We start from the raw sequence: 14,678 nt of genomic DNA, 5'->3' as shown, positions 1-14,678 counted from the left end.
ACACACACACACACACACACACACACACACACACACACACACACACAATGTCTCCTCCATCACTCTGTTAGGCATGGGTCCCCTCTCTCTAAATTGCTGCATGCACACTTAGTGACACTTGATTTTCTATGCCACAGTGTCCTCTTCCCACATTAATCAACCTTCCTTGTGACTTTCTATTAGGTAAGTGTCAGACACAGATCCTTTAATAGACCTGTGTTGGCAGGAAGCCTCCTTAGAACATAATGTGCAAAACACGCTGTGAAAAGCAAGACACTGTCTCCTCCTACAGTAACAAGACACTATCCACCCTACAGTAACGAGACACTGTCTCCGCCTACAGTAACAACACCCTGACCCATTCTATAGGAATCAAACAATGTTTCACTTTACAGTAACCAAACACTGCCCCAACCTGCATTAATGAAGACACTGTTTCATCCTACAGTAACCAACACACCTTCCAGTCCACAGAGCTGACCCCTGGTGGACAAGAACTAGAAATGGTAAGGCTTCAGCTCAGAAGCCGCGCATCAGGCCCTGGCTCAGTCCTGAGTAGCCGGGCACAAATGTGTTCAGTCACGTGCGCTGCGAAGAGACAAGCACAGAGGCATGTGCCGTGAAATCTGTGGTCTTTGAAGGCAGGAACAAGGGTCCGAGGAGCCTGTTTGAAGGAAGGAGCTGCTGCAGAGTCTGGAGCTCGTGGATGGCGTGACTTGTCCCTTCAACCCGGAGCAAGGCTGGACTCAACACAGAAAACAAGGGTCAGGCTGTGGGGAGCGTGTTCATGCTTCACCGTGTCTTCACAGCTGAGAAAGGTGTGGGGCACAGCAAGAGGAAAGCCAAGCACAGGAAAGTCTTTGCAAAAGTGAGGCCACTGGTGCAGGCATGCTTGCTGCTTCCTGGCTGGTGCGAGCTGCTCTGCCCCATCACATGCTCCTGGGTTGGTTGAAAGCTGTGAGGCTCAACCTTTCCCTTGAGATTGTATTTGCTCAGGCATTTTGTCACAGTGATGAGAAAAGTCCAATGCAAAAGGTTCTGGCAGGGCCTGGGTCGATTATCGGCTGAGAATGCTTACTCTTCTTCCGAAGGACCCTAGTTTGATGCCCAGCACCAACACCGGACGGTTCACAACCCCGGCTTTGGGCGTGGTAGCAAGCACTCTGCTCTGACCCACACCCCCAGCCCTCAGATCAGACTTCAGATGTGCCCATCTGTTTCTTGTCTGAAATCGTTCTTTGTTAACAGGGAACCCCCCTTTTGTTGAGTTTTAATAACAGAGTTAAGGTCTTTCATCACCCTTTGGCCTCGTTTCCAGAGAGTTCTGTGGGCCGTGATGCTAGTGGAGGTGAGAATGACGAGCTGGGCTGGGTACGTGCGGAGCGAGGAGCCGAGCTGGGCACGCTCATACAAAGTGAGGAGGGGCCCGGCAGGTGCTGAGTGAGGAGCTGGCCTGGGCTGTCTGCACACACCAGGCTGCTGACAGTCTGGGGGAGGATCTGCTGCGTCTCTGGTGGAGGATGCCCACATCAAAGCTCTCGTGGAGCTCCGTGCTGCCCCGAGCCTCTGCCCCACGTTCTGCAGAGACCTGCTCAAACAGCGGCGTGTCCACCAGACACCGTTAAAAACCCGGGTGCAGAAGACAAGCAGGGAGCGTGTCCGTGTTGGCACTGGGCAACGGCCAGGTCCGCTTCATTCCAAAGACCGTCAGAGTAGCGAGGGCCTCATCCAGAAGAAAGCCGCCCGACTGACGGTGCGGTTTGGCCAGCAAGGCTGCTTGTTCTTAGAGTTGCTTCAGAGGAACCCAGAGGATGAGTCCGTCAAGACGACACAGTATTTCCTGAAGCATTACGTCACAGGCAGCTCTAAGCCAACAGGGGCATCTTGACTGTAAGAAGTCCCCGTGAGACGGATCGCGGCGACTCTGCCCTTTAGAGACACGTCTTTAGCAATGAAGCCCACATTGGCAGCTAGCAGTCCCTCAGCCTTCCTGCTTCCCAGGCACGGGCTAAGGTACTTTGCAGGTACAAACTCTTGACACCTGCTGCTTTATAGCTGGGGGACCTGGAAGTAAAACAGCACACTTGTGCCCGCGAGTGGAGAAATGGGTGGAACTGGACGCTGCTCCGAGGACTGCTCCCAGTCCTGAAGCTTCTGGAACTTTCCCGGCTGTAATACAGAACTGATCCTTGACCCCTGACCCCTGACCCCTGGCCCCTGGCAGAAGCTCTTCTTAGCACCACGGGAAGAGCTGGGCCTTGCATGTGGAGCCTGTAGTGCGCAGTTAGCCCAGTAACCCGAGAGCCTTGACTCTATCGCTGACTGGCTGTGTGATATTTGTTCACTGATGTTCAACAATGAAACACATCAAGTTAGCATTACTCCCCATGCATTGTTCTAAGGAATGATGTGAAGATGCGTGTCCCATGGAGTGAACACATGGGACACGGGCAGGAGTCGCTGCTGCCCGGCTCTGGGCCTCTCCAAAGTGGTCCTGTCGTGCAAGTAACCTAATCTCAGGCGTGAAATGGTACTTGAACCCTACCTCCTTTACTGTCCCTGAATTTTAAAACATAAAGACCTGAGGACTTTCACACTGCCACTATAATCGTGTCAATGCCCTATACCGAGACACTACCAGAGACAATAGAAACTTAGTTCTGGCCTCCTTAGTTTGTTTGTTTGTTTGTTTTTGTTTTTGGTTGGTTGGTTGGTTGGTTTTTATTTATTTATTTATTTTGGCCTGCTTTACAGCAAGGTGGCAATGTGGTCAGAGTGGGAGCAGCTCACGTCACCTCCTCCTCCTGGGCAGTGGCACTCCTATTTCTACAGCTGCCCTTGGGCAATCATCCAAATTGGCAGCAGGAGACTTACCGCAGCCAAGTGAGAAAACCAGGTGTGTGAACACACCCTGCCTCAACAAAGCCCGACAGTGATGGCTGAAGACCCGGGGCCTCCTGACCCAACCTGCGCAGTGAGCACGGGAGGGCCGAGCCCAGAGGCAGGGACCCTTGCCTGCCTCCAGCCAAGTTCAGAGGTAGATCCTCATGTGCCCCCCTTTTCAAAGGGTATTTTCTTTTCTTTTCTTTCATTTTGAGGTGCCTGTGGCGGGGTAGCGTGCGTATGGCAGGTATATGTGAGTATAGGTGCACAAATGTGTCAGCCTATGCTCGGAGCTCAGAGGACAACTTTCAAGAGTTTTTCAGGCAGGGTCTTTTGTTTCTTTGTTACCTCCTGCACCAAGCTAGCTGGCCAGTGAGCTTTCAGACAATTCTCCCTCTCTGCCTTCCATCTTGCACAGGAATGCTGGAATTACAGGACTGCGCCACTGTGTCTGGCTTGTTACATAGATTCAGGGGTTCAGACTCAGGCCATGAGGCTTACGCGGTAGGAACCTTTCCCCAGTGAGCCATCTTCCTGGTCCCTCACGATTCTTGAATATATTCTTTCAAATAGTAGCCATGTGGCATTTGACAATGTGCCAGAGGGGGGTTTCTGCTGAGGCAGGTTTTGTAGAACCTGTAAGGAAAAGACATTGATAGGCACCAGTAAGAAATCCAGAGAGGCAAGACAGAGCTCTGAGGACTGAAGAATCACAGGCAAGGTGCGGGAACAGAGGCTGGGTTCCGAGCCCGAGGTCATTGGAGGGTAACATTAAAGACAACAGTGGGAAGCAGCCAGAGCTTAGGAGAGGGATGAGACAGTGAGCCAGGCAGCCTGGCTGGAAACCTGGGTTCTCGGAGCCATGGAGAGGGAGATTGGCAAGGGCTGACACAGAGATCCTACACTGTTAGAGCATGGTGAAATGGTGGGTGCTTCATTAGAGAAACAAAGTTAACTTTTAACTTCTAGAATAAACCCAAGCTCCCAAGAGACTAACAGCAAGCTTGACCTCCAAATAGCTCACCCACCGTCCATCCATCATTTGTCTTTATGTACGCAGGTCAGTCCATCCACCAGTTCATCCATACACCCATTGATCTATCCACCCACCCATCCATTTCTCATCCGCCATCCAGCTACTTGTCATCATCTATCTGTGAACCAATAATTCATTTACCTACCAGCAAACTCACCTACACACCCCCTACCTACCATCCTCATTAATTTGCCCACATAGCCATTCACGTACAGACTTATCCACTTACTGTCAGGCCATCCATCTATCTAATCATCCACCCATCGTCCACCCTTCTAGCCATTCCATCCTCTTTTAAACAATTCAATATAAATACTAAATGCGAAGTATTTTTAAATAAAATATAATGCCCCCTTTTCTTGAAACTGAAAAGGGGGATAATGCTGAATGACTTAAGCCAACGACACGTTTTCCTATCCTGTTAGTGACTCCACTCCCTGCCTCTGCGTGGATGTGGTCAGGCTCTGTCTACTTTGATAGTAACTTAGAGAAAGTATGGAAATGTAAGAGCCAGGTGAGTTGTCAGAAAACAGTTAAGTCTCTTGGAGGAAGAGCTGCCTTCTCCATCCAGTGATGGATCATTTGAGTGGAAGTGGGTGACATCCATCTGAGGGAGTTACTTACTTGTTGCTTAAAAATGCAAATTCAGCTGCTTCAAGCAACAGACTTTTTTTTTTTTTTTTTTTTTTTTTTAGTTTAAAAAAGTAGGTGTTCAACCAGGAATGGTGGTGCACACCTCTAATCCCAGCACTTGGGAGGCAGAAGCAGACAGATCTCTGTGAGTCTGAGGCCAGCTTGGTCTACAAAGTGAGTCCAGCACAGCCAGGGCTACACGGAGAAACCCTGTATCAAAACAACAACAACAAGTTGTTTTGCCTGTATGTACCTGTATGCACCATAGGCCTAGTGTACCATGGAAGCCAAAGAAGGTCATCTTTGAATGATGGATCATCTCAGAATGGAGTTACAGATGATTGTTAGCTGCCATGTGGATGCTGGGAATCAAACCCAGATCCTCTGCAAGTAATAAGTGTTCTCAATGAATAAGCCATTCTCCAGCCCAGTAGACACTTTTTTCTTTTTGATTTTTTGAAACAGGGTTTCTTTGTGTAGCCTTGACTGTCCTGAACTTGCTTTGTAGAGCAGTCTGGCCTTGAACTCACAGCCATCAGCCTGCCTCTGTCTCCCAAGTGCACCACCACACCGGGCTTAATAGACATTTTTTTTTTAATCTCACAGTTTCTGTGGGTCAAGATGGTCAATGCTCCTCCATCAGGGGCCCAGTGTTTACTGTGAACCCCAGCCTTATGTGCTGGATATTGTGCTGGTTGATCTCTGACTCGCCAAAGACCCCTCTGAGAGCTGGGTTCTCCAGAGGAACAGCCTGGCAGAAGGAATTCTACTCACTGCCCACTCCATCATTCAGAAGGGCAAGCAGGTGGGTGGTTGCAATCCCAGTTTCAGCCAGCCTTGGCAGAACCTCACTGTTGAGGAAGGGGAAGAAAGTCTCTCTGAAGCTCATAGAGTCAAAGTGGGCTAGTCAATGCCACACTGGCCTCCATTAACCACTTAAACCAGCTCTGGCTTCCTTGTAGAGCATGGACAAACATCACCACCACCACCATAGAATAGATCATTTGACACTATAACTTGATATAAAGTGTCCACACTGATACCAGTGTTGTCACAGAAGGTTTTCTGTCTGGAAATGACACATCTGTTTGGGAATCCACATGACATTTTGTGACACTCCTCCTGCCATCACCATTTTTGCAAACACATGAAAAAAAAAAGGCAGGGATAGTTTCTTCTGGAACTCTGGTTGGTGTCTCTGTCCATGAGCACTATGAGATGTTTGAACCTCCCTTGCCTTCACGACACAAGAATACACCTGAGGAGTTCAGGACAACCTTGCCTTCTGTCCTAGAAGCAGCCATTTTCCTCTTCAGCCAGATTCATACATTATTGGGGGAAGGAGGGAGCCATATCATAGAAAAAGACAGAAAAGTCAGCAATGACTCTTTCTGACTTCTAGCAGAGACCCTCTGAGGCACTTGCTGAGAAAATAGATTTTTTAAAAGCAGGGTTTTTAGATACTGCTTTGGTTTGCCCACATTTACTGTCATCTATAAACAAGGAAGATGAGAATTACCAGCCTTTAATGTTGTCTCACCTAGCAGAGGGACCTGAGGGTCTGCCTGGGGGAATCCCTCTCAGGGAAGACAGAGGTGGCCTCTTGCCTGCTGAGGAAGAGAGGAGAGGGTTTCTCAGAGGAGCAAGGTTAAGGTGAGGAAAAAGCCACAGTCCTCCACACCCTGGCTCCCTGTGAGAAGGACACAGTCAAGATGGAATGTGGGTGTGCAGATTCCAAGCAAGCTTGTCTTTGCTTCTGTCCGAGATCCCCCAAAACAGCCACAACAAAGCAGCAGTGATATTGTGAAGGCAAAGACAACAAGCTGGCCCCACCATCTGTCGTTGTGAAAGCCGCGGGATCACCTTGCACAGTGGAAGGTTGCTGGGTTGCAGAATGAAGCTCACAAGGACCCACGAGCCGATGATGGTGGGGCCTAGGGAGGAGGTGTGCAGTCCTTGGAGATTTGCGCTCGGTAGCGCCAAGTTGAGAACCTTCCAAAACGTTCTCTTAGGCCTCGTTTGTGGAGCATTGGCAACAGAGGCAACCAGAGTGATTGGAGCCAGAGAGCCTCCACCAGATTTTTCCCTGAACCGGATCCTGCTTGGGGCAAAGCATCCAAGGCAGCTTCTGATAAAGTATCCCAACAGTGGAGTGTTCTGTGGAAGGACTGCCTGGCCGGGAATTCTCCAAAGGAGTCCCATGGAGAGAGTGGAGTCAAATGTCACTCAGAATAATTAGGAGCTTTAGTGATGACTTTGACTTCTTATTAAGATGAAATCATTCCCCAAATAAAGTTACATATCTCTGGCAGCCGTAAATCATAGCACATGCTGAAGTTCATACGGTTTGCCCCTCCCGCCAAAGCTCACGTGGAAACTTAAGTGTTGTTGCAAGGCTGAGAGGTGGGGCCCTCCAGAGAGCTGAATGCCTTTCTCTTGGGACTAGATTGATTTTTGTGGGTGTGAATGGACTTGCAGTATTCAATATCACAAGAACTGATTTACACACACACACACACACACACACACACACACGCTTGTTCTTTGCCTTTCTGATTTGTCACTTGTCACCCTCATTATGCATGACAACTATGTGTCAAAAAAGCCTTTCTTCTGTGCAAACTTCCCAACAGAAAATGGATTAAGAAAACTCGAACTTTTAAAGTGGATTAAACTGAGGTTGCAAAGCTCAGTTGAGGAAGCGTTTGCATAGAATCATAGCCTCTGTTCAAGGTCAGAATATTGAACCAGTGTGCTGGCTAGTTTTTTGTCAACTTGCCACCAGCTGGAGCCATTTTGGAAGAGAGAACCTTGGGAAAATTCCTCCACCAGATTGGTCCGTGGGCAAGCCTGTAGTACATCATTTTTGATAATTGATGTTACAGGGCCCAGCCCACTTGGGCTGGTGGTCCCTGATGCTGTAAGAAGCAAGCGGAGAAAGCCATGAGGAGAGAGCCTGTAAGCACTGTTCCCCATAGATTTTTTGGCATCAGCTACTGCCTCCAGATTCTTGCCTTGAGCTTCTACCCTGACTTCCTTGGACAGCAGCAACAAACTGTAACAAGAAACAAACCCTTTCTTCTTTAAGTGGTTTTTAGTCAGGGTGTTTTACCACAGCAATAGAAACTTAACAAGGATGCTTGGTGAAGAAAGAACAGCTCTGTGCCACCCTGCTGGGTTTTGTCTTCTCTGTCAGCTTGTGTGGTGTTCCCCCCATCTAACTTTCCCTCTAAGTCAGTGGTTCTCAACCTTCCTACTGCTGTGACCCTTTAATACAGTTCCTTATGTCATGGTGACCCCCCGACCATAAAATTATTTTCATTTTTTTCCTGGTAACTGTAATTTTGCTGCTGTCATGAATTGTAATGTAAATGTCTGTGTTTCCCAATGGTTGTAGGCGACCCCTGTGAGGGACTCATTCCACCCCCAAAGGGCTCCTGGCACACAGGTTGAGAACCACTCCCCTAAGTTGAAACATTTCCCCCAGGAGGGCTTCCAACAACTGAGCATCACCAGGAAGCGATGAGTCCTCCAGGAGTATGGAGCCCACCAGCGGATCCCAGGGACCACAGTTCCTCCCCTGATGGGTGATTCCAGGCCAGAGGGTCTCTGGCAAGTCCCAGATGGCAGACAAGTGTTGAAACTTGCCCTTAGGACTTGGCATCCTCTTTCATCGAGTCAGGAGGATGATGGGTGTGGAGTTTCCAGCCCTGATGCCAAGAAGACTGTTTGCATCTGGCCCTCATCCTGCTTCCGGTGCAGCCAGCTCAGCTGTGCCCGGCCTGCATGGGCCTCGAGGTCCTCATGGGAAAGGAGGTTGCAACCGGTCGATCTCTCTCTCTCTCTCTCTCTCTCTCTCTCTCTCTCTCTCTCTCTATGTGTTTGAGAGAGAGATGTGTGTATGTGTGGTGTGTGTATGTGTTTGTGAATATGCATATGTGCATGCAGGTGCGTGTGTGACCATACATACGGCATCTATGCATTGGTGTGTGTGGAGATGTGCGTGTGTGAACATACATACGGCATCTATGCATTGGTGTGTGGAGATGTGCGTGCAGGTGCACATACGTGTGTGTGTATGTGCTGGTGTGTGTGCATGCAGGTGCGTGGTGTGTGTCTGTGTCTGTGTGTGTTTGCGTGCACGTGGGCGCTGTCCATGTCTTCCTTAATCCTTTTTCACCTTCTGTTTTGAGATGGGGCATCAGGCGGATCATGGAGCTCCATGCCTCAGCTGGGCTGGCCGGCCAGCAAGCCCCATGTGTCCCCCTGTGGTCCTACCCCCATGCTGGAGACGCAGCAGTGCACAGGTGCGTCTGGCCACTGGGGATCCTCAGGTTCTCACCAGAGTCAGCCAACCCTTGAGTAACCCATCTTGCCGGGCCCACATTGATGGGATTTATCGATTCCTTGAGGATTGCTTCAGTCCCCCCTGAGGCACGTCCTTCCTGCCGTGGTGGAAGGCTCTCCCTCCTCACATCACACCAAGCTGCTCTGCTGGTGGGCCAGTGCTCCCTAAGTCTAAGTAGCTTCATTTATAGCTTCAGTTCCATGGGTCTCATGTTCAATTCCAGTCTCTGCATGCATGAGACATGCATCTGGTGCACAGATATGCATGCAGGCAAAACATCCGTACACACAAAATAAACACAATAACTTAGAAATGAACTAAAACACAATGGCAGAGTTCTCCCCCACCTGCTTCCCACCTGTCCCTCCTCCTCTCACAACACAACCACAGTCTCTTTTCCTTTGTCATTGTCACGCACACATTTGTCCCTGTAGTGTTGCCGGCTCTTAACCAGTGTGCCCAGCATGTTAGCAGCAGCCATGGCTGAGAAGCCAAATTCTGGTACTATCCCGGGAGCCTGTGCTCCCATGTGGGTCCAAAAAGGCGTCTCAAGACTGCCCCACTCTTCTCATGTTCTCTCTAGGTTTTCCTCTTGGTGCTGATGGGTGTGCCTAAAAATCAAGACCAAGTGTAATATGGAAGGGAGAGATAGCTAGCTAGGATGCCACATGGGTCTGCAATTTTCTATTGGATGATAAAAGTCCCCTCCTGATTTAAAGAAGTATGTTTGCCCCTGCCGTGCATCCATACAGCACGCCTCCCCATCGCTGACAGCAGATGCCTGTCCCTGCTTCCTCTGACAACATTCTTACTGGTGCTCAGTGTGTGTCAGTTTGGGTCAATGCCAACCACTTGTAACAGCAGTGTGGGCACAACCGCAGGGCACACTCATTTTTGATTTTTTGTACATTATCATCCTGAGAGCTGAGAAAGCAGTAAGAATCAAGATGAACTTGTTTGTGTCAACTCTGACAAAGCAAAGTAAACAGAGCTGGGAGGGAAGGGAGACGGCTATCACACTCAAAGCCTGAGAGGGGCTGTCACAGAATGCTTCAGCAGGACCTCAGCTGCAGAGACCGCATGACACAAGGAGCTTCTGTGGCCATGCTACCACCCAAGGCCAGCTGATGTCTGAGGCTTGTGCTGCCACTGAGGACTATGATGGTGCCTGTGGCCCATGCTGTCGCAGAGGGCCGTGCTTAAGCCCGTGGTCTGTACTGCCACGGGAGACTGTGCTGAGGCCTGTGGTCCAAGCTGATGGTGGAGACCTTGAGGGTATCTGTGGTCCACGCAGCTGCCAGAAACCACGTGGAAGCCCACGATCCACACTCCTGCTGACTGTAAAGGGCGAGGAAGCTGATTTTGCGGTGGTTAGCTATGACTGCAGACTCACAATTTTTTAAGGGGTCTGTTACAACTTCCACCCCCAAGCTCCTCAAAAGTCACAGCCTGGACAGAAAGCTATGGACAAGAACTCTTTAAAATTGTAAAATCGCCACAACTGATGACTTCCGGTGGGGTTTCGGGTGGGAAAGGACAGATTTCTTTAAGGACTGGCCACTGGAAGTTTGACCATGCTCCAGTGGGTATATAGGTAACACTGGACTTGGTTTTTTTCCTTCTTTTTTGGGGGGTAGGGGTAACAGGATGGGGAGGGTGAGCCAGGGAAGACTGGGAAGTGAGTGAGATCAGGGTCTGTGATGTGAAATTACCCAAGAATCAATAAAATAATATGTTGGAAAGAAAAGAAAGAAGGAACAAGGAAGGAGGGAGGGAAGAACTGGGACCTTTGAGGTGGCTCAGCCAGTAAAAGCACTTGCGGGCAAGCATCATGACCTGAGCTCAATCCCTGGGACCCACATGGAGGAAAGAAAGAAGAGACAAAGTTGTCCTCTGACCTCCATATGTATCCCATGGCATACATGTCCTCTCACATACTAAATAAATAAATGTAATTTAAAAATCTTTAAATAAGACTGACGAAATAGAGGATAAAGAAATACTCAACTCCAGTTGAACATTTTGTTGATAGGAGTATCAATAAATGACAGAGCAATGGCTATTCAGGAAATCAGGAGGAACAGAGAAAAACACCACACCACTCTCACGCAAGCTGACCTCACCAACACACGGAAGCCCCTTCTGCGCACACCTTTGTTTCCTGCGCTTTCCGCTAACACAGTCAAGGGGAGTGCTGTACGCATGAGTGTGTGGTGCCCACAGAAGCTGTAAGAGGGCGCCGATGCCCTGCAGCTAGCGCAGATGGCTGTGAGCTGCATGAGGTAAGTGGCAGAAAGCGAGCTCAGGTCCTCTCGGCACTTTCAGCTGCTGAGCCATCGTGCCAGCCCCAAGAGGGAAAGTATTTAACTAAAAAAAGAAAGGAAGGAGGAAGGGAAAGAAGGAAGGGGAAAAGGAAGACGGAACTATTTAACTTCCTTACCAAGAAGGAAGAAAACCCCAGAAATGATGGTAATTCTAGCACTTGGGAGATGGAAGCAGGAGAAAGGTGAGTTCCAGGTAAGCCTAACTACACAGGGAAACTCTGAGTCAAAACAACAACAACAACAAAAAACAAAACAAAACAAAACAAAAAAACAGTGAGTGAAACAAGCAACAAAGCTGCGAGAAAGAGAAAGAATCAAGACAACAGTAAATGAAAGGAAATAATGACGACTGAAGTAAAAATCCATGACAAAAAAACAAACACCTGATCCAGCAACAACGCAAGAAGAAATGCATAATTGGGAACATCAACAAAATAAGCCCTAGTAGATAAATGATTTAGAAATAGGGAGAGAAGACACTTAATTCCAAAAGGAAAGTACGCAAAGTACATTACCGCCAGGTCTCGATGGTTGAAAGAATTGTGAGCCCCAGGAAGCCATCTGTGTCCACCGTTCTGGGGACACGAATGTGCTGCCACACCTGGCATTTCACGTGGCCTCTGGGAGTTTCACTGGCTGAGCCATCTCCCCAGCCCCTGCAGGTGGTTTTTAAAGGAACAAAGGAGTTCTGCCTCAAACATCAGTTACGAACATTCTGAGTCTCAGGATGGGCCCCCACATAGAGCAACCCCTCCAACAAACCGCTTCCCCTTCTGGCTTCATCATTCTAAGGGAAACCAGTCAGTCTTGCCACCAGTCTTGAGCTGAGCATTTCTCCACAGAGGAACCGAGTCTCCGAAAGGGAGGACATGCAATCCCGTTTGCAAGGAGGAAGCTTCTCTGTGTGTGTAATTCTCAGCAGCTGCGCTGGATATGTTTGGCATGGCTACTGCTTTCTGCAAACTCTTTTAGAATTGAACTGATTTTGCTTTTAACCCCTCCTCAGAATAAAGCAGACAGACAGAGTTTCATATATCTTCGGTGCTCCTGCCCAGGATAATCAGCGTGGTTTCCCCAGCTTCTCACCTACCCTTTTCTTTGCTTTATAAGGCAGCGTGTGCTGACATGAGAATTGCTACTGAACACTCAACTTCTGGATGCTCAAAAGCAAATATTATGCTCTTCTTAATTTGTCCGTTTTCATAATATAAATGCTCATGCCACAGTATAATCATATCATAAACCTGACGTCACAGAACTCCACGCTGAGAGATGCACGGTACCATAATGCCTCTACAGAAACGGGATGGACACAAATGGTGTTAACACCATAACACTAAATTTTAGCACATTAATTAAGAGCTGGTGTGTTTTGAGTTACTATTACCATCACTGATAAAATGTCAGCTGTAATTTTGTGATTCTTTGGTCTTGCTACAGGGCCTTGCTGGGTAGTGTAGGCTGACTCCAGACTTGCCATCCTCCTGCCTCAGGATCTCGGGTGCTGTTCTGTGCAGACATGTACTTGGAGATGGGCTGGAAATTTGTATTCTTTGGTGACCTCTTTGCTACCAGGTGATTTTGTGAAGGGCCTGGTCATTCAAGTGAGCTCCATGTGTTTACTTGAAGGCTCTTCTGATTCCTTCCCACAATAGGGATGCTTTTTCTTCATCATTAGTGGAGGGTCCATCAGGTTCTTCTGTCTCTTCATCATCCTTTCCTCAAAACTTACTTTCAAAATACAGTTCAGCCTTTGTACACCTCTCCCTCCAATGATTTACACCCTCCCCCCTCCACAATGATAAATATTGTTGTAAAAGTTTCCTACAATTCATAAGACTCAGGGGGGCAATGGAAGCACGAGGTTGTTAGGAAGCCTTGTGTCACATCTGGAAAAGACAGAGGACAAAAGACAATAATTAAAGGTTCTTTGGACCAAGCTGCTCAACAAAGTGAGGGTAGGAGCCTCTGCCCCTAAAGGGAATCTGCAAAAGCTGCAGCTGCCAGTGCACTTAGGAGTGAAAGAGCTTCAGAGGGAGAGAAGGATGTCCACCCTGACCGCTGATCCACAGGGATGGAGGCACTTGGAGGAACAGGAACCAATGTAAGGAAGAAGAAAGGAGGGAGAGAGGGAAGAAAGCAGGGAGGCAGAGAGATGGGAAGTCAGGAAGAGACTTCTGGGAAGGAACCAGACCAGAAAGGAAGAAACAAATTATTGTTACTCACGGATAATATAATCTACTATATAAAAGTTCTAATCCACTAAAAAAAAAAAAAAAAAGAAAAAGAAAACAGTTGATCATGACTGTAATGCAAAAGATCAATATATGAAAATCAGTTCATAGCTCTATTTCATGATGGGCATTCTGAAAATAAAATAAAAAAACAATTATGTTTTCTAAAATGTATAAAATACTTAGGTATAAGTTTAATAAGCACAAGGCTTATGCAATGGCAACCTCAAATATTATTAAAATAAAGAAAAAGATAAACATGGAATCCTGAACTTATTGATACTGAAATATGCTTGATGATAGCAACAGTTAAAAGATTCAGCAAATTTTTATTGAAGTACCAGGTAGGTCTTTTCCCCAAAAACCTTAGCAAGCTATTTTTAAAATGCATATAGAGGGCGAAGGAAATGTCTCCGTGGATAAAGGTGTTTGCCATCAAGCCCGATGACCTTTGATTCCCAGGACCCAGGCATCAGAAGAAAGAAGAAACTGACCTACGAGTTGTTCCCCGACCTCCACACCCAGACCGTGTGGTACAGGCGCCCACACCCACATATAAAAATTAATTAATTGACAAATTGTTTTTCGATAGAAATGGAAGGGACTAAGGAATCTTCAAACAGAGCAAAATTGGATGCTTCACGCTTCTTGACTGAAAAATTTTGAGAATATGCAACAGTCAGGACCCTGGCCGCACAAGGGGAGCACACAGTGACACAGAGTAGAACACAGAGTCCACAGCAAGCTCTCACATGTTTAGTCAGACGCATTACAACAGCGCCAAAGTGGTTTAATGAGCAGCAGCTGTTTGCTCATTTATCTGTGGGGTGCACACGCTCAAGTGTTTACATAGCTTGGGAAGGTAATATGTTGAGAGACCAGAGGTCAGGCTTAAGGTCATTCCTCAGGAGCCACACCCTTGTCTTGCTCTTTCCCGAGAGCCTCACAGGTTAAGCTAGGCTGGATGGCCCATGAGCCCTAGGAATCTAGCTGTGTACCTCCTCAGCACTGGTATTAGAGGCACACACCACCGAAGCCTGCTTTCTACATGGGTTCTGGGGACTGAACTCAGGTCTCCATGCTTGCAAGGCATGAACGTTACCAACTGAGCTATCTCTCCAGAGCCCCCCTTTTCCTTTCAACACACAGCTACATAGGCACATGCAGCAGCATGAAGTGTAGCCCATACCATGGCACACGCCAACTTTCCTTGAAGTGCA

The sequence above is a fragment of the Psammomys obesus genome, unplaced genomic scaffold, assembly GCF_907164565.1.
Source record: "Psammomys obesus unplaced genomic scaffold, mPsaObe1.curated_primary_1811, whole genome shotgun sequence".
NCBI lineage: Eukaryota > Metazoa > Chordata > Mammalia > Rodentia > Muridae > Psammomys > Psammomys obesus.
The sequence above is the reverse complement of the archived record's forward strand: the minus strand, read 5'-3'. Positions refer to the sequence as shown.